Consider the following 18,526-nt stretch of genomic DNA (forward strand, 5'->3'; position numbering starts at 1 on the left):
GATGAGGAAGGGATGAGGAGAGGATGAGGAGGGGATGAGGAGGGGATGAGGAAGGGGATGAGGAAGGGATGAGGAAGGGATGAGTAGGGGATGAGGAAGGGATGAGGAGAGGATGAGGAGGGGATGCAGGATGGAAGGGTGAGACCACAGCCTGGGCCTGCCTGGCCCCGTGCATGTCCTTTACCCCTTGGGGGATGCACGGCAGTGAACTCGGGTTTGTCCCCCAGCCATTCAGACCAGGAGCCAGGCGGGATGCTCTGCTGGGCTGAGGATCCTCTGTCACTCTGGGAATGCTCTGATGGCATTGGGATCCTCTGTCACTCTGGGAATGCTCTGATGGCATTGGGATCCTCTGGGAATGTTCTGATGGCATTGGGATCCTCTGTCACCCTGGGAATGCTCTGATGGGATTGGGATCCTCTGTCACCCTGGGAATGCTCTGATGGCATTGGGATCTTCTGTCACTCTGGGAATGCTCTGATGGGATTGGGATCCTCTGTCACTCTGGGAATGCTCTGATGGGATTGGGATCCTCTGTCACCCTGGGAATGCTCTGATGGCATTGGGATCCTCTGTCACTCTGGGAATGCTCTGATGGGATTGGGATCCTCTGTCACCCTGGGAATGCTCTGATGGCATTGGGATCCTCTGTCACTCTGGGAATGCTGTGCCAGGATGGGGATGCTTTGCCATGGTGGGCATCCTCTGCTGTGATGCAGGACTGGGCTCTTGGCAAAATCCCCAAACCAATGCTGGAGTTGTGACAACGCAGGTCTGGGAGAGCCTCGCACAGCCCTGCTCTCCTCTCCAAAGGTTTTCTCCAAGAAAAAAGGAAAAAAACTGTTTTTTTATTCCATTACTGGCTCCTGGCAGTATCCAGGAACAAAGGGGACAAATCAGTGGCACCCCCACACTCTCCCCCGAATGCCTCAGTTTCCCCACGGGGGAACAGCCCTGCCCTGCTCCATTCCCCATCCAGCCTGCCCCTCTGGAGCCGAGTGTGGGCTCCAGCCCTCGGCTGGCTGCACAGGCTGAGAGGCTGAGGTGAGCCTCCAGCCCCAGCCTGTCACAAATGGATCCAAGTGCCTCACCCGAGGTGGGCTCAAGGCTCTCTGAATTATCACACAGGGCACAGGCACCAACACAAAACACACCAGCACCATGCAGAGCACACACAGCACGCTTCCAGCAGCCAGGGCCAGAGCCATGCACACGGTGGGCAGGCAGTAATGTCGGTTTCCCGGCTGTTTGGGTGACCTGGAAAGGCCCGGGGTGGCCTTGGACAGCCCGCGCTTCAAAGGACGAGAAGAGGCTTCAGATCTTTTCTCGGTCTCGGTGTTTATTAATTGTTTATCTAAAAGATTTTCTCTTGGCCCGACAGAGGTCTGCACAGCAGCCAGCCATGAGCACACTGAGAGCCCCCGGGGCGGTCACCTATCTTTATACTCAAAATTACGTGTACAATATTTATCATTTTTCCCCAATACCTTTTACCCTTATTAACCAGTGCACTTTTAGTAATAACCAATCCCAAAGTGCCACCATCACCACAGAAGATGGAGGCCAAGAAGAAGAAGAACAGGACATGCCCCAATTCCTCCATCTTACTTCTTTAGACCCCCCTGTACAGAAATCTTAAACCCTGTGTTTCACACTCTAATTAACTTATCCCTTCACCATTCACCCAGTGAAATCCTCCCATCCTCATACAGGTGTCGTCTCCCGTGCAGGATCAAAGTCCAGCCACCAGACACTTCTGGAACATTCCAGGACTCCTGAGCCCCCCAAGGGTGGTCTCGGTCACTCTGCACCTCAGTCCTGAGGTGCTGAGATCCCACAGAGTACCAGGGTGGAAGAGGCCAGGATTGCACTCAACAGCCTCACTCTGCCCTAAAATCTCACATTTACATACGAAGGGGAAAAAAAAAATATCAAGTAAGGCAGCTTGAAGCCCACAGCACAGCAAAGACACTGCCATGTGCAGAAGAAGGGTCCACAGGGAAATGCATGCAGCATGCATGGACACATACCTGGAATTCCCATCTGGTTTGTAAACAAGGAATTTCTGTGAGCCTGCTGTCCTGGCTTCCTCAGAAAGAGCAGGGACTGGAGCTCTGGGGTGAGGGCTTGGGTGGCAGCTCCCCAGGAGCTGTGTGGGACTGCCCAGTGCTCCCTTGTGTTCCCATGAAGTGCCAGGAGGGCTTTTGTCTGAACAGCAATGGGTCATTGGTGGCACTTCCAGGGGAGCCAGGAGGGAGCTGGACAGCCCTGCACAGCCCTGAGTGGTGGCTCTTGGGGATGCACCCCTGCCATGGGCTGCACGGCCCCATGTCCTCTGCTGTGAGAGGTGGCCCTGTGTCACACGTCCAGCCCGGCAGCCTGGGGGTGACCACGAGGGCTGGGCAGAGTCAGGCTCTGGGAACATGAGGGCTTTGTGCAGAGTTTTGGCTCCTGGAGATCTCGAGGTGATACTTGGGACCAGCAGTGGGGAATCCCCAGCAGCCATGGAGAGCTGGACTCTGCTCCTGTAGTGAAAGTGGTGCTGCCACTGCTGTCACCAGCTGCCTGCACAGGAGCTGGGTCCCTCAGGGTGTGGGGGAAGAACATGGGCCACCCTGGGCACCTCCTCCCTGGAGAAAGGCGAGGATCTGCTGGCCCTCCCCAGCACTGGATGGTCTCCTGGGGCGGGCTGGATGGCCAGGAGTAGATGGATTTCTCCTTTTGACATCCATGTGGATCCACCACAGTTGCTCCAACTCTGTCCCCAGGCTCAGGACGAGTCCAGGCAGTTCTGCCTCAGTCCTTCAGTCTCCCCCTCCATTGCACAGGTCCCTCAGGCAGCTGGAGAGCAAGGAGCTGAAACTATCGGTGTTTGTTCAGACCTGTGTCCTCACTGAGCAGGGAAAGAGAGGAAAGAAAAGCCTTTTTGAAGGAGAAACTAATGCAGGAGAGCTTGGGAAATGTCGTAGCAGGTCTTCCTTCCCAGCTCCAACATGACTGTCCCAAAAGGCCATGGAGGGACACTCCTGGTCTCCAGGCTGAGAGAGGACGACAGACAGCATGACTGAGAAGGCAAAGGTGACCTGAAGGTTATCCAGGAGGTTTGTTCTCCTTCTTTGGACAGGCTTCTCCCTCATCCTATGGCCCACAAAGGATGTGATCTCTCACATTCTGTGTGATTCTGTCTCCATTTTTTCTGCTTTTTCCCCTCATTTTCTTTCACCTCTGATAAAATCCAGTACAGGAACATTGGATGTGCCTGAACACTGTGCACAGGTGACCCCAAGGGCCTCCACCAGAGCACTGGAGCACCCTGAGCCCAGGAAGATGGAAGTGCCACCAATTTATTATTAACCCATTTGGGTCTCTGTGACTCTGCATTCAATGTATTTCATTTTAAAAGTTGTTTGTGTGCTGGGATTTTGCTCAGTTTTTCTCTCCCAGCATTAAAAAGCGGGTGGGCTTTTCCTTGATCCTGGTTTTGCTGTGGCATCTCTTTTTGTATAGGACTGCTCAGAGGCACTGGAATTACAGTCACAGGAGACAGGGAATGTCCTCCTGGGTTTCCTTCTGCAATTTTCATCCTCCAGCTGCAGACCCAATGGGCTGGGTTCAGCTGCACATCACAGTGCTCACAGTGTGACACAGGCTCTGGGCACAAGCTGTGAGAATCCATGGAGGTTGTAGCTGCTCTGCCTCTGTGCAGGACCACCAAAGCCACCTCCTCTGTCTGTATTTCTGATCTCTTTGTCCTGAAGTTCTCACTCCCTGATGCATCCTCAGGTGCATCTCCTCCCTGCACACCCTGTGTGCCGAGTCAGAGAATCACCAAATTGTTTGGGTTGGGGCAGAACTTGTTCCATCCCCTGCCATGGGCAGGGACACCTTCTGCCAGACCAGCTCACTCCAAGTGCCATCCCACCCTGCCTTGGACAATCCCAGGGAAGGGGCAGCCACAGCTGCTCCGGTACAGCAGGGATCTGCTGCAGGAGAGGCTGTGCAGCAGAGGATTTAGGCTCCGTGATCCCTTCTGGCTTGGGACAGCATCCATCAGCAGTGCATGGTCCAGCAGTGTGGGTGCTCCAGTGTGCAGTGAGCCATAAGAAATGGCTCTGAAATGCTGGAGTGGAGACATTCATGGCCAACCTCTCCAGTCTGTGCCCTCCAGAGTGAGGTTTCCAGTGACTGGTGAGGTACAGAAGTTCTTCCTGACATCTTAATACCCTTGGGTTAAACAGTGAGCAGCCCAGGCTGTTATTCAGCCCCAGCCCCACCACAGGGGAGCCACCTTGGCTGGGGTGAGATGCCCTGTGAGCATCCCTGGAGCCACATTCTGTGCTTCAGTGTCCCTGCCTGTGCCTGCTGCTGCGAGCACCGCAAATACTGCCAGGCCTGCCCCGTGTGCCCCTCACCTGCCTGGGAGCGGCTGCAGCACGCACGGGGACGTGTCGGAGCAGGGAGAACAGCAGCGTGTGCTGAGCACCTCCATTCCCAGCCAGACACTGCTCCAGGGGCCCTGAACACCCGGGACAGGCCCATGTGTCAGGCAGGGCTGGTTGGCATCCCGGGCTTTGCTGTGCCGCTCTTTGTGCCTCGCTCCTCGCTGCTGCCATGCAAAGGGCAAAACGCCGCAGCGGGAGGAGCCGCGCTCCAGCCGGGAAAGCGCAGCCGACGTTTTCCTCCTTGCCCGGCTTTACCACTAGATGTCATCGGAAAAGCAGCATTGCAAGCCCTGTTCGGCTCTCCGCGATGGGATTTTGGGGGGCAGCAGCTCCTTCACCCACGGCTGGACGCTAAGCATCTTCCCAGCCTCTTCCTCCGCGCCTTTGTCTGTCTGCAGAGCCTCTGGAAAAACCACGGCCCGGGATTCAGGGTTCAATGGACATTGAAATGCAACTGAAACCTTTTTTTCCCAGCGCCGGGCTAAGCCGCCCGCTCGGAGCCTCCCAGGAGGGAGCCGCGCGTCACCCGCGCTCAAAGGGGCGACGCTGTCAGCCGGGACCCCGGCACCTACGGCAATATGGTCCTCTCAAACGAGTCGGACAAACAAGGCCTTTATAGGCGCTTTCTTTTCTTCTGGAGTGCCAGAGAGAGGAGCCGGGGGAGATCTCGGGGGCGTCCCACCGCAGCGGAGCAGCGCACAAAGGCTCGCAATGAAAGGGGCACCAGCAAATCCTCTTAGGGGCTTCACTGTGTGCACATTCACAGCCCGGCCCCATCTGCCGGGGGATCCCCGGGAGCGCGGGGGGAGCGCGGCGCTCCCTGCCCCGCCGCCAAAGCAAGCAAAGCGCATTCAGCCAGCGAGAAAGGCGTGAAAAGGAAGAAAGGCCGAGGCAGGGCCGGCAGGGGCGGGGGAATGCGGCTGCCCTAGGGGGATGGGGCAGGGCTGGGGCGCTCTGGGAGTCCCCAACACCCCTGGGGTGAGGTGGGAGCGGAGAGCCTGGTGCTCGGGCAGCAGGGCTGTGCTGGCACCCTGGGCACAGAGCAATCCTCCACGGAGGCTCCTGCACCAGTGGGGACCGACTGGGAACTGCTGGGCTGCAGGAGGATGGAGGAGACCTGGCCAGTGTGCAGCCAATGAGCTCCCAATGGTGCTTGATCCCACACAAGCTGAGCCAAGAAATAGGAACAGGGTTTCTTCCCAAGACAGGGGAATGCCAGGGATGTTTTAGTCTGGGCTGGAGGAAACACCTGTCCCTTCCCGGCAGGAGGTGCTGGCTCAGTAAGTAACACACACCGACACCCAGTTCTTGGTGCTGCAGGATGGCAAATGTCCTGTCTCCCATGGGTTTGCCTCTTCTTTTTCCTGCCCTTCCTGCAGCCTTTGTGCATTGGTGAGCACAAGCATGCGTCTAAACCAGGTCAGTCTACACCAGAGATTCTCTCCCTGTTCTCTCCAGTTCAGAGCAGCCAGGCTGAGCTGCTCAGACCTGGTTTAGCAGATCCAAAAGGTCGGGTCAGTGTGGTGACAGTTTTTGGACAGCTGACCCAGAGGAGGTGGGAGCCCAGCCCTGCCTAGTCTCAGACACAGCAAGGACAAAGCCCCAGCAACTTAAGTGCAGCCTAACCCACCTGGGGGATGACTGATGTGCTTGTCTGGTGATGCCAGGGACTTGCACACTGCAGCTCTGTGGGGGGAGTGGGGAGGATGGGATGTTCTCTCTCATTTGGGCGAAGGATTTAATCACTGCAGCCAAGGCAGCTTGTCTCTCCTTCCAGCCTGGAGCAGGTCCAGTACAGGGAGTGGTCCTTCCTCTCCAGTGGCCTGGCTCCAGGAGCCCTTCCAATTCTGCCGTGAGGTGGTTGGGTCATGCACTGGGAGATCATCTCTTTTCTGCAGCTGCCTGGGGGTGGAAGGGAAGGAGGACAAAATGCTGGAGAGGCCAAGAGGTTCACGGTGTGTCCCAGGTCTCTTCAGGAGTGGGGCTGGGCTTGGCATGTGGCTGCTTTGGCCAGTCCCAGCAGGGTCCCCCAGGCTTCCAAGCATGTGGCCAAGGAAGTTGTGCAGGACTGAAGCGGTGGCAGCCAATTCCCACCTGGGGAGCTCCAAAGCAGCTCCCAAGCCATGTGGCTGGGTCGGATAGCAGCAGGCACATCCATTTTCTGGAGGCTGCTGCTCCCCGCTGTGTGCAGAGATGACTCAGGAGCAGGTCAGGTAACTCCTGGTGCCAAGCTGGTGATGGAGGTCAGACAGTGTGTGTGAGGCTCTGCAAGGTGAGACAGTGTGAGACACGAAACAGCGACAGACCCAGGGAGAGGAGGGTGCAGAGGCCACCACGGGCCACCCACGCCAGTCTGCTGAGTGACGCCGTGGGAAGGGCTGCACAGCTCATCACCTGAGCTCCCGGTGACATCTCAGGCTCTGGGGCTGCCCACGCAGCCAGCCAGGTGCCAGCTGGCTCCCCAGCACAGCCCAGGCCCTTCCAGTTGCGGCAGGAAAGGTCTGTGGGAAGGCTCAGGGCTTTGGCTGCTGCGTGTGACCATCAGATAACTCTGAGCTGTGGCTGGCGTGGCTGCAGTTGGAAGAGCCAGCTGGAGCAGTTCTTGCACAGGCAGGGAACAAGTTGTGTTTGTCCCAGCTGGATATTCCAAAAATTCTGTGAGGTGCGTGGGAGAAAGGAGGGGCGCAAAACATCATCAGTGACTCCACTGGGGATCCAGAATTAGTGCAGGGATCAGGGAGGGAATGTTGAAAAGGCAAATGAGGAACATGTGGAGGACATGGCACTACCTCACAGTCTCTGACTGACCATTTCTGCTCCAGGCACCTTCTCCCCTGTCCCAGCCACCATGTTCTCCTCAGCAGGGAGGGCTTGTGATGCCCCAAGGAATGCAACAAACACGCTTGTGAAAACTGCTGGCATGGACTTACTTTCCAATGTATGCAGGTGTCCACATGCATCATGGCCTCGGCTTCCAGGGAAGCCTTCCCATGACAGAGCTGCAGCAGTGTGAAGACTCATGGCCTGGAGGAGGTGCTGGTCAGGCACAGGGGTGCCCAGTGCACTCTGGACAGTGCTCCATGCACCAGGAGATCTTCTCTGACAAGGGCAGTGTGAGGTGCTTCAGAGTGAGATACAGCATCTGACATCAACCACTGCCAAGGGAGCTTTCATAGAATCACAGGATGGTTTGGGTTCAATGGGACCTTGATGGTCATCTTGTTCCATCTTCCCTGCCATGGGCAAGGACACTTTCTACTAGACCAGCTTGCTCCAAGCCCCATCCCACTTCCTGCCCATCACCCATCTAGGAGCACTTGACACCTGGGAAAAAAGGTTCAACACTCATCCGTGCCCTAGGTTGGATTTTTTTTGCCTCTGGTGGAAGGCAGCATATGTGATTTTTTCATTTCTATTATTCTGAAGACAGTGCTTTGAGTGTCTTCAGTCCCCACCAAACGCAGACACATTTTGTTGGTCCCGTGGAGCTCATATCCTGTGGCAGGGAGCTTCTGGGCAATCACTCGCTCTGTGAAAGTGGATCCCTAACGAAAAAGACCAGAGATTGCATCAGAAGACCTCAAACATCCCCTGTCGGAGCCTCTCTGCGAGCAATAAACAGCGCTGACATTTTGCCGTGCGCGGTTCCAGCAGGCTGTGGGCGGCAGAGCGGGGTGCCAGGTGCTGTGCTGGCTGTCACCCTGGCAGGATCGAGCTGGGTCCGACCCACGGCGGTGCCTTCAGCCCCTGCCCTGCCCAGCCTCGCCCTTCTCTCGCACGTCGCTCCTCGCAGCCGCACGGGTTTCTCCTCCGGCTCTGCTCCCCTTCCCGCAGGCCTGGAGCTGCCGGAGGAGCAGCTCCTGCCCTGAGCTCGGAGCTGCAGGCACGGAGCTCCGGCGCTGCCCGGGGATTCTGTCCCTGCGTCCCGGCAGAGCTGGGCTGGCACGGACGGGGAGCCCGGAGCAGGGCACGGCAGAGCTGTAATCGCTGTAATCGCTGTAATCGCAGCCCAGCGGCTTCCACGCTGCCCCCGAGACGGACTCGCGGCAGCTCCCGGAGGTTTCTGGCACCGGCCGTGTCCCTGCTGGCAGCGCTCCTCCCGCTCCGGGGCCGCTGTTTGCTTATCTAGAGCCATGATTTAACACAGACGCAGGAACTCACACACTCTCTCCCAGTCTCTTTCAAATTACTTTATTGCTTCCTGTCAACCAGCCGAGCATATCCTGTTAATATACAATCCCCAACGAGCCGTTTTCACAGCGTAATCCCCCTCGGGCAGATAACACGGCTCAGCTCCCGCAGGATGCCTGGCTCTGCCTGAGGATGCAGGATTCCAGCACTGGGCAGGTATTTTCCAGCAAAGTGGGGCTGCTGCCGTTGTTGTTTTTAAAGATAAACTCCAGTGCTGTGAGGGATGCTGGCTTGCTGCCAGTCCTGTGTTGTTCCATCCCCTGGTGACCTTGCTCAGCCAGCACCAAGTGCTGTCCCATGCTGGATGGCAGGGAGGGTCCTGGTGCTGGAACCTTTCCCTCAGCTCTCCCATCCCTGCTCCTGAGATCTGTCCTGCTCCAGAGATACATCTTTATCCACCTGCTGCAGTGGGACAGCAATAGAATCCTAGAATCACAAAATCATTAAGATTGGAAAAGACTTCCAAGATCAAGTCCAGCTTTTGACTGAATACCATGCCCACTAAACCATACCCATATCCACATCCATACTCATATCCATGTCCACATCCATATCCACATCCACATCCATATCCATACCCATATCCATACCCATATCCATATCCATATCCACATCCATATCCATATCCACATCTATATCCATATTCACATCCATATCCACATCCATATCCATATCCACATCCACATCCACATCCACATCCACATCCACATCCATATCCACATCCACATCCATATCCACATCCTTATCCATATCCATATCCACATCCATACCCATATCCATATCCTTATCCATATCCATATCCACATCCACATCCACATCCACATCCACATCCATACCCACATCCACATCCACATCCACATCCATATCCATACCCATACCCACATCCACATCCACATCCACATCCACATCCACATCCATATCCATACCCACATCCACATCCATATCCACATCCACATCCACATCCACATCCACATCCACATCCATATCCATACCCATATCCACATCCATACCCATATCCACATCCACATCCACATCCATATCCATATCCATACCCACATCCACATCCACATCCACATCCATATCCATACCCATATCCACATCCACATCCACATCCACATCCACATCCACATCCACATCCATATCCATATCCATACCCACACCCACATCCACATCCATACCCACATCCACATCCATATCCACACCCACATCCATACCCACATCCACATCCACATCCACATCCACATCCACATTAACATCCACATCCACATCCACACCCACATCCATACCCATATCCACACCCACATCCATACCCACATCCACATCCACATCCACATCCACATCCACATCCACATCCACATCCACATCCACATCCATATCCATACCCACATCCATATCCACATCCACATCCACATCCACATCCACATCCACATCCATATCCATACCCATATCCACATCCATACCCATATCCACATCCACATCCACATCCATATCCATATCCATACCCACACCCACATCCATACCCATATCCACATCCATACCCATATCCACATCCACATCCATACCCACACCCACATCCACACCCACACCCACATCCATACCCATACCCATACCCATACCCATACCCATATCCATACCCATATCCATACCCACATCCACATCCATATCCATATTGCTCCAGGGACTGCAGGTTGTTCCTTTTGCTGCTGCTGCTGCACAGCCTGTGTCCCAGAGAAGGTCAGTTCAGGAGATCCCCACAAATCCTGGAGGTGGTGGTGGAACATATGTGGGGTCTCTGCTCCAGCCTCCTGCAGTGTCATCAGCACTAGGTCAGGGTGGATGTGGCAGGTCCTGGAAACCCTCTAGGGGATTTCCTGCAACCCCAGGTTTCTTACATTGAGTGAGTGTTGGAGCTGACAGAGTTCTACCGTCTGCCACGAGCTCCTGTGGATGTCTCAGCACCACCTGGAATGTCCAGAGCAGGACACCTGCCATGGGTTGCTGTTCTAGGGAACCTGCTGTGTTTCTCCTACCCGTTTCTGATCCTCCCTGCTCAGTCCCTTGCTAAGACATCTATGTGTCTTGACACTGCATTTGTAGGACATTCCTGCTTCTCTGCCCCAACCTGGTCTACTCCGGCCTCCTCATGGGCTTGCTCCCTAACCCTGATGTCCATTTGATGTGCCAGCTGAGCCTGTGTCCACAGCAGAACACGAAGAAAATCCCTTTCAGAGAATATCACTGTGATTTTTTGGTTCTGGGGTGTGGAAGTGTCCTGAAGAGCAGGTCACTGTGGAGCCTGTGCATCCTCTCTGTCCTTGTGCCAGGTGGTCCTGCTGCTCCTGGGCTGCCTGTTCTCCACAGAAGGACAGATGGAGGTGGCTTTGCTGTGGAGGGACAGACACCAGGGCTACTGAGTGTGCGTGCAGCTGGGCTTTTGGGCTGCTCCAAAGGCAAACAAAATGGGCAGATGATGAGTTTGGCTTCAGGATTCACCGTGTTCCCCTCAGCACTGCAGACACTGCAAGGCACAGTAGCTCAGGCCCAGAGAGCATCCCTGCTCCCGGGGAGCAGAGACCTGTGCTGAACCCCCACGGCAGGGTTCACTGCATCTTCTGTGCACATTTCTTCAGCAAATGTTGGGACTTCAGGACTCTCAGGAATGCTCCCACTTGGCCCCTGGTTGCCAGCTAAAAGCCACTGTTGCTGTCTCTCCCTGTCATCCTCCATTGGCCCAAGGAAAGGGAACGTGTGATGCAGCTGTAGCATGACACATGGCTGTATTTTTGTGGTTCTATTTCCCAGGCTTTCCCTCGCTCCTGCCCTCAGTACAGTTTTATTGTCTGAAGTTGTTCCTGGAAGTTGAGGACAATCTTGGTGCTGGTTGTTGGTTTTACTACCAGCTGGATCCTGCCCTCAAGTACTTGTGATTCTCTCTACACTTAACACCTCATTAGCTGGAACATCCACTTACAGAGCACAGCTTTGCTGTCTGAAAAGAAGGAAAATCCTGTTTGACTCAGACGTTACACAGATCACTTATCTCAGAGACATCTGAACAGCCGGGCTTGGAAATTGAGTCCAAATTAAAAACCAGTTGAGAAGAAGTATCTGTCCTCCCAGGTAAATCAGGGGCTGATTTATTTCCTCCCCATATTCCTGCTGAGCAATGCATTCAGCACAGCTCCAGCCCAACACATCCCTGCCTCCATAACCCAAGGCTGGAAGGCTCTGTGCCTGCTGTGCTCCCAAGGCTGGAGCACCCATGGGCGCCCCTCAGCTCCCCTCGGAGCTGGCCCTGCTCCCTCCCACAGGGCCCTGTGCCAGCTCCCTCAGCTCCTGCCCGAGTCCCCACCCCAGCACTGGCATAGCAACCCCAGCTCTTGACATTCCCAGCTCTCCAGGCAGAGCAAAACACACCTTGAGAAAGAAAAAAGCAAAGTAAAGCCAAATTCAAGACCTCTTGGGTGCATGAATGCAACTGGCAGGGCTGTGCTGGGGGTCCCCATCCTGCACTGGTGCCATTTGATGGCAGGGAGCCCCTGTAGCCCATGGGACAAGTCTCTAGCACCCACAACATCTCCCAAGGGGCCAGGAAGGATTTTAACAGAAGAAAGAGGACAGGCTGGGGGGCTGCAGGAGTCCAGGAAAATCTGTACTGATGACTTTCCAGCTATTTTAATTTCCATGGATTTCCCTGTGTGTTCTAAATTCCTGTATCTCCATTCCAAGGACTTTTCCAGGCTGCACTCGGATCCCTGTGAATTCTGTGTCCCCAGCTCTGCTGAGGAGGTCAACAGTTCACCTCCCATCCATGTGAAGAATCATCTCCTTTAATCCCAAGCCCCAATCTTTTAGACCCTGGGCCTGGACCTCACACAAGTGTCGTTTGATGGCTTTGGTTTATTCCTGGGAGAAGACAGAGAAGGGAGCAACCTTGTCACTGTGCAAGTGAAGCTATGGCTGTTTTCCCTATGGCATCACTTATCCTTTGCCACCTCCTCGCTCACCCCTGTTCCTGCAGGACAGGCTGGTGACCTCCCTCTGCTGACTTCTCTCTGCAACCATCTCTTATGCAATTAAAATGACAAGGAACTCCCTTGACTCTCCCAGGCTTCCTGCTTTCCTTAAAAAACCTTCGGCAAGGAACTTAAAGGAAAGATTTTGGAACCCCCAGCAGACGCCAGGAGCAGGTGGCACTGACTGTGTGTGCTTGGTCACTCTGGAGGGCTCTGAAGGGTTCTGAAGCAGGATTCCCCTTTGGAGAAGCCCCATGGACTCTCCTCTGGCAGACAGCACTTACCCAGGGGTCTTCAGCTGCCCTCTAATGCATGGAGTTTATGTCTCCCAGGAACTTTTCATACGGCCACCACAGCCCTCCCCAAGGCACGCCATCCCCTCCTGTGCCAGGACAGCATGGTGAGGGCTCAGCCCTGGTGCTGTGTGCCCCTGGTCCCTTCAGGAGCAGGGACACCTCCATGAGTGCAGGAGGAACCAACAGTCCCAGGTGCTTATGAGAATCCCCAAAGGAGCACTCCAGGAGAAATTCCACAGGGATCAAGCAGGATGCTGATTCCAGGGCCAACAGGATCCCAGCAGCTGCAAGGAGCAAGTCTCGGGGGCAAATCTGCAAAGAGCCTCCTCAATGGGCCACACTGCAGGGCTGGATGAAAGGATGACCTTTGTGACCATCACTGTCCCCTGTGTGTCACCATCATACTTTCTGAAAAGTCCTCTTTGCCCAGGATTCTTCTCCTGGGAAGCTGAGAAGCCTCAGAGAAAAAGGAAAACAATATTACCTCATTTGCTTCTCCTGTGTTTTGCTGCTTTGGAATGTGGTTGGAGATTGTTTATCCAACAGGCAGTTGTTTGATTGGTTTCATGTGAATTGTTTTGACTTAATGACCAATCCCAGCCAGCTGTGTCAGGACTCTGGCGAGAGTCACGAGTTTTTCATTGGTGTCTTGTTAAGCCTTTTGTATGTATTCTTTTGGTATTCTTTAGTATAGTTTTAGTATAGCATTCTTTAATATAATAAAATACATATAATAAAATAAGTATAATAAATATAATAAATTAAATATAATAAATATAATATAATAAATATAATAAATATAATATAATATAATATAATATAATATAATATAATATAATATAATATAATATAATACAATACAATACAATACAATACAATACAATATAATATAATATAATATAATATAATATAATATAATATAATATAATATAATATAATATAATATAATATAATATAATATCAGCCTTCTAAGAACATGGAGTCAGATTCATCTTTCCTCCCAACTATGGGGGACCCTGAAAATACCCCACCTGTGCCCGGTGTTCCTGGCAGGGAGCAGTGCCACCATCCCTGCCCCATCCTGGCCATGCCAGGGTACCAGCAGGCACCTGGGCACGCTTTGGCTGGCAGGTCCCTCCGCTGCCAGGTCAGCAGCCCCAAGGGCAGCAGGACAGGCTGCTCCAGGGCCAGCTGTGCTCCATCCACGCTGGTTAACTGGGCAGTGCTTCCTCCCACTCCCTGCTGTCCACAGCCACGGACAGACACAGAGCAGGTCCTGCTCCTGTGCCATGGCCAGCACTCCTCAAGCCCTGAAGGGATGTGTGTCCCCTGCCTCTGCCCAGCCCCAGAATGACCCCCCAAGCCCCCTCACATTTTGAGTACAAGCCCCTGCCTCTCCCTCCTTGAAGATGTGTCCACCACCTCCACAGTGCTGATGCATCATTAGTGCTGCCTGTCCCTTCCCACCACGCTCCTGCCTCTGTAGCACTGAGCTCGATATTCACCACACCCCATCTTCATCCCTCAGATGTCCCTGGGCAAGAGAGCTGGGGGTGTTCAGCCAGGAGAAGAGAAGGCTCCAGGGAAACCACACTGCCACACAGGACCTAAAAGGGGACTGGGGGAAACCTGGAGAGGGACTTTGGACAAGGCACGTCCAGGACAAGGAGGGATGCCTTCACACTGAAATGGTTAAATGGGGATAAATTCTTCCCTGTGAGGGTGGTAAGGACCTGGCACAAGCTGCCCAGAGAAGCTGTGGCTGCCCCATCCCTGGAAATGCCCACAGCCAGGTTGATGGGGCTTGGAGCAACTTGGGACAGTGGAAGGCGTCCCAGCCCATGGCAGGGGGTGGAATGGGATGTGGTTTAAGGACTCTTCCAATCCAACACATTCTATAATTCCATGATTCTATGATACCTTGCTGCTAGAGATCATTATTCTCATGAATCTTCAATAAAATAAAAGGTAAGTCAATAATATCAGAGTCAGAAGCCTGTGCATGCATTTGCTATCACTGCAGGAATTGCTGCAGTTCAGTCCCATTTCAGCCCAGACCTTAATGATATGGATATTCCTAGACCCAAAGGGAGAATGGGAAATGCAAATCACAGAGCACAAGCCCAGTTCCTGCTGACTCCTGACCTTTCATCTCCAGACCCTGCCAGGGGGGGCTGGGTTGCCTGCACACAGCTCTGCTTTCTCTGTGCCACCACATCTCCCTTTGGACATACCTGGAGAGAGGCATGGAGTCCCAGATTGTTTGGGCTGGAAGGAATCCTAGAGAGCCAGTTCCACCCCCTGCCATGGACAGGGACATCTTCCACTCAGCGCTCCCCCACTCAACCTGGCTGTGACACCTGTGTGTTTTGCACCCTCTGCCGTGGAAGGAGATGTGGTTGCCTCCTTCAGGTCTGTCTTTCTGTAGCACCTCAGAGGAGGAAGGAGCAGTTTCACACCAGACCATTGCCTCTGCTCCTGTATTTGCCTGCTCCTAAACCCCTGCTACCTCAGAGCACTGGGGATTTTGCCCAGGAGTGCCTTCACTGTAACACATAGTGTTGCATTTTTTCAGTGTCCATAAGCATTTGCAAAGCTCGTGTATTTAACACCAGCACTGACAAAACCCAGGTAGTTTTCTCCCCGGTTTCCCCAGTTTCCTATTAAATGCCATTTCAGCATTCTCAACTTCAAGGATGCCACCCTGTAATTTTGTAGTATTAAACACAGACCTGAGTTTGACTTTTCAGCTTTTCCACTTTCCTTTGAACAACTTTAAAACTGTTTTCTGGAAGACTTCTGGACCTCAGGTTCCCTGCCACAAAATAGCTTGGGTTACATCCTTTTCTTTTACAAACCTTTACAAATGACAGCAATTAAATCGAGCATCCTTTTATGTCGTTACCCCTATCAGTAGGTAATGCCTGGCAGTTTTTCATTACAGGTTATCTGCTGGGCAGATTTATTCTCTAACACTGTTATTTCTGGCTATAACCAAGCACTAAAATGAAAATATTTTCCAGAATACAGACCCCATCTATTGCCAGTCATGCCTCATGGCTGTAAAGTATTTTGGATTATGTTTCTATATATAACATGAAACTCTAGTGATGGTTTGGTTCCACCTTTTATTTGCTGTATATCTAAATAGCCTTTAAAAAAATTTTTTTTAAACATAGAGTAATAGTTTATATACTTGATTGACACATTTCTCTACATTCTGGAAAAGTAGTCAAAGGTAGGACTTGGTGATCTTGGAGGTCTTTTCCACCCTTAAGGATTATATAAATCTATAAATCAGGAAATCCTTGTTTTTATTTAAAAATAAATAGATCATATATTGTTTTCTTTAAATTTACCTTATTTTAATATTTTTTCCTTCCTGCCTCTCTATGACCCTGCTTATTTACCAAAACAAATTTTTCAAGAAGACCTGACATCTTTGCAGTCCCCAAGAAGACTCTTTTATGAACTTTATTTTCCCAAGACTTACTTTTAATTCTGAACCTGGGTTCAAATTAGCTGTTGAACAAAATATCCCAAATTTTCTGCTCAATTCTACACTTCTAAATCTATTTTAAATGCTTCAAAAGTGCCTCTTCTCTTTAATTTGTTCCCATGGCTACCATTCAAAAGTTTCATTCATTTTCTGAGCGGAGAACTCTCCAAATCGTTACTGCAATCTACCAGTTGACTTTTCCTTCTTAATCTAAACCCTCAGACTACAGACACTGCAGCAGCAATGGAGCAGGGTTACCTTCCACCCCTTGGTGCTGGACGCTGAAATCCTGGAGCTGCTCCGTGCTCTGCTCGTTCTTGGAGCGCAGGAGGATGCTCGGCTGCCCAGTGCCACCCTCTGCCTTCCTCCTCGCTGTTCACCCGGTGCCCGGGGTTCCTGCACAGAGAATCCCTCGGGTGCAGGGCTCAGAAACGCCGGAGCAGGGAGCTGAAGGGGAGAGGGAGCCGCTGGTTCCCCCTCCTCAGGTGCCTGCAACAGGACAAACAGGTTGAGTGAGGTGCGGCTGTCCCGTGTCACGTTTCAGCACGAGCCATCCAGGGCCAGGTGGCCTCGGCAAGCGTGCAGGGATGTAAAAGGTTAATCTTTATTTAACTCTGGGCAGGGAAACCTCCCAAACCTCCCCAGAGTGTCCCCGGTGGGGGCTGCAGCCAGTACTGGTGACTGGTGTAACTGGAAAAGGTGCTGCTTTGCTCTGGGATGCTGCAGGAGAGCTCTGAGACCCTGGAAACTGCCGGGTTGTGGTACAGATCAGTGGGGATGCTGAGCTGAAAGGTGCTGGGCAGCACCGAGGGCTCAGCCTGGAGCTGGGGTGTAAAACCAAATAAGCTATTCGAAATAAACTATTCCAAATAAACTATTCTAAATAAACCCTCACAACAGCGAGGAGCCCCTGTTGCTCCCACCCTTCCTCCTGAAGGACCAGACCTGCCTGTGCCCAGCCTGCACAGCACTCGGGGTGACTGGGAAAGGCAAGGAAGGACAGAGGGAGGCCCTTGGTGGTGACAGGCTGCAATCACAGATATCCATGGGGTTTCTGGCTGTTCACACACCCTTCACAGAGGTTAGAAAAATCCTCTATTGGGAACAGTTCCTCCATCCCTGCTGAGCTGGGGAACATTAAGTAGGTGATAATAAGTGGTCCCTGAGTGGGAGGGCCTGCTCTCCTCTGGAAAGTGCTACTCCAGACAATTTATCATTCAAACAAAGAGGGGAAAAAGGGTTAACACTGCCCGGCTTCCCCAGCCAGTGGTGGCTTTGGTTATCTGCAGCATGGCTGCAGGGCTACATGGTGCCTGTACATGTTTGGGGATCAGGAGTTAAGTGTTTAAATGATAAGTGATATCTTAAAAACATAAGTTTAGCAATGAATCTTTACCGACAATACAATACTATTAGTTAATAGGCAGAATTAACTCACTGGCCTGGGGCCAAGCCCGTCACAGCCACAGCCAGAACAGCTGAAGCTGCTTTTCACTGGGGTTTTGCTTTTACCGGATTTTCTGCTGCAGGGAGACTCCAATTCCTGTAAAAATATGCTCGTGTTTTCCTCCTCCCAACCTGCCCCTGTAAGCTTGAGGTTCCTTGGAGCCCAAGGGATTCAGCCAGGACATGGCAATCTTTCCTCTTGCATGCAGAGGTGTGACCAAGGCTGTTGATTCAGGACCAAGGGTGCTGATTCTCTGCAGGGCATCTCTCAGTGGCCCTGGACCAGCTCCTGTCTGCTTTTGGTGGGACTTTAGGTGCCAGCATGGGACTCACTCTCCATCTCTCCCATCCCACATAAACCTCCCTCTCCCTCAGCTGGAGCATTGAGAATGACCAAGTAGCTTCCTTGGACCAAAGAAGCATCTCCTGAATCTTTCTGGTAGCTGAGGCTCCTTGGAATCACCAAAGATGACTGCTCTGAGCCTTGAGTCCGTGCCTGACAGCTCTGTGTCACCACCTGCTGCTTTCCTTTGTGCCTCCCTTCGCTCCCAGCTGTCACCTGCTGCACCTCTTTAACCTCACAGAGGGTGAGAGGGAGCCACCTCCTCCAGGTGTGATGAGCCAAGGGTTTCATAT

Source organism: Melospiza georgiana, chromosome 22 (genome assembly GCF_028018845.1).
Source record: "Melospiza georgiana isolate bMelGeo1 chromosome 22, bMelGeo1.pri, whole genome shotgun sequence".
In the NCBI taxonomy this organism is placed as follows: Eukaryota; Metazoa; Chordata; class Aves; order Passeriformes; family Passerellidae; genus Melospiza; species Melospiza georgiana.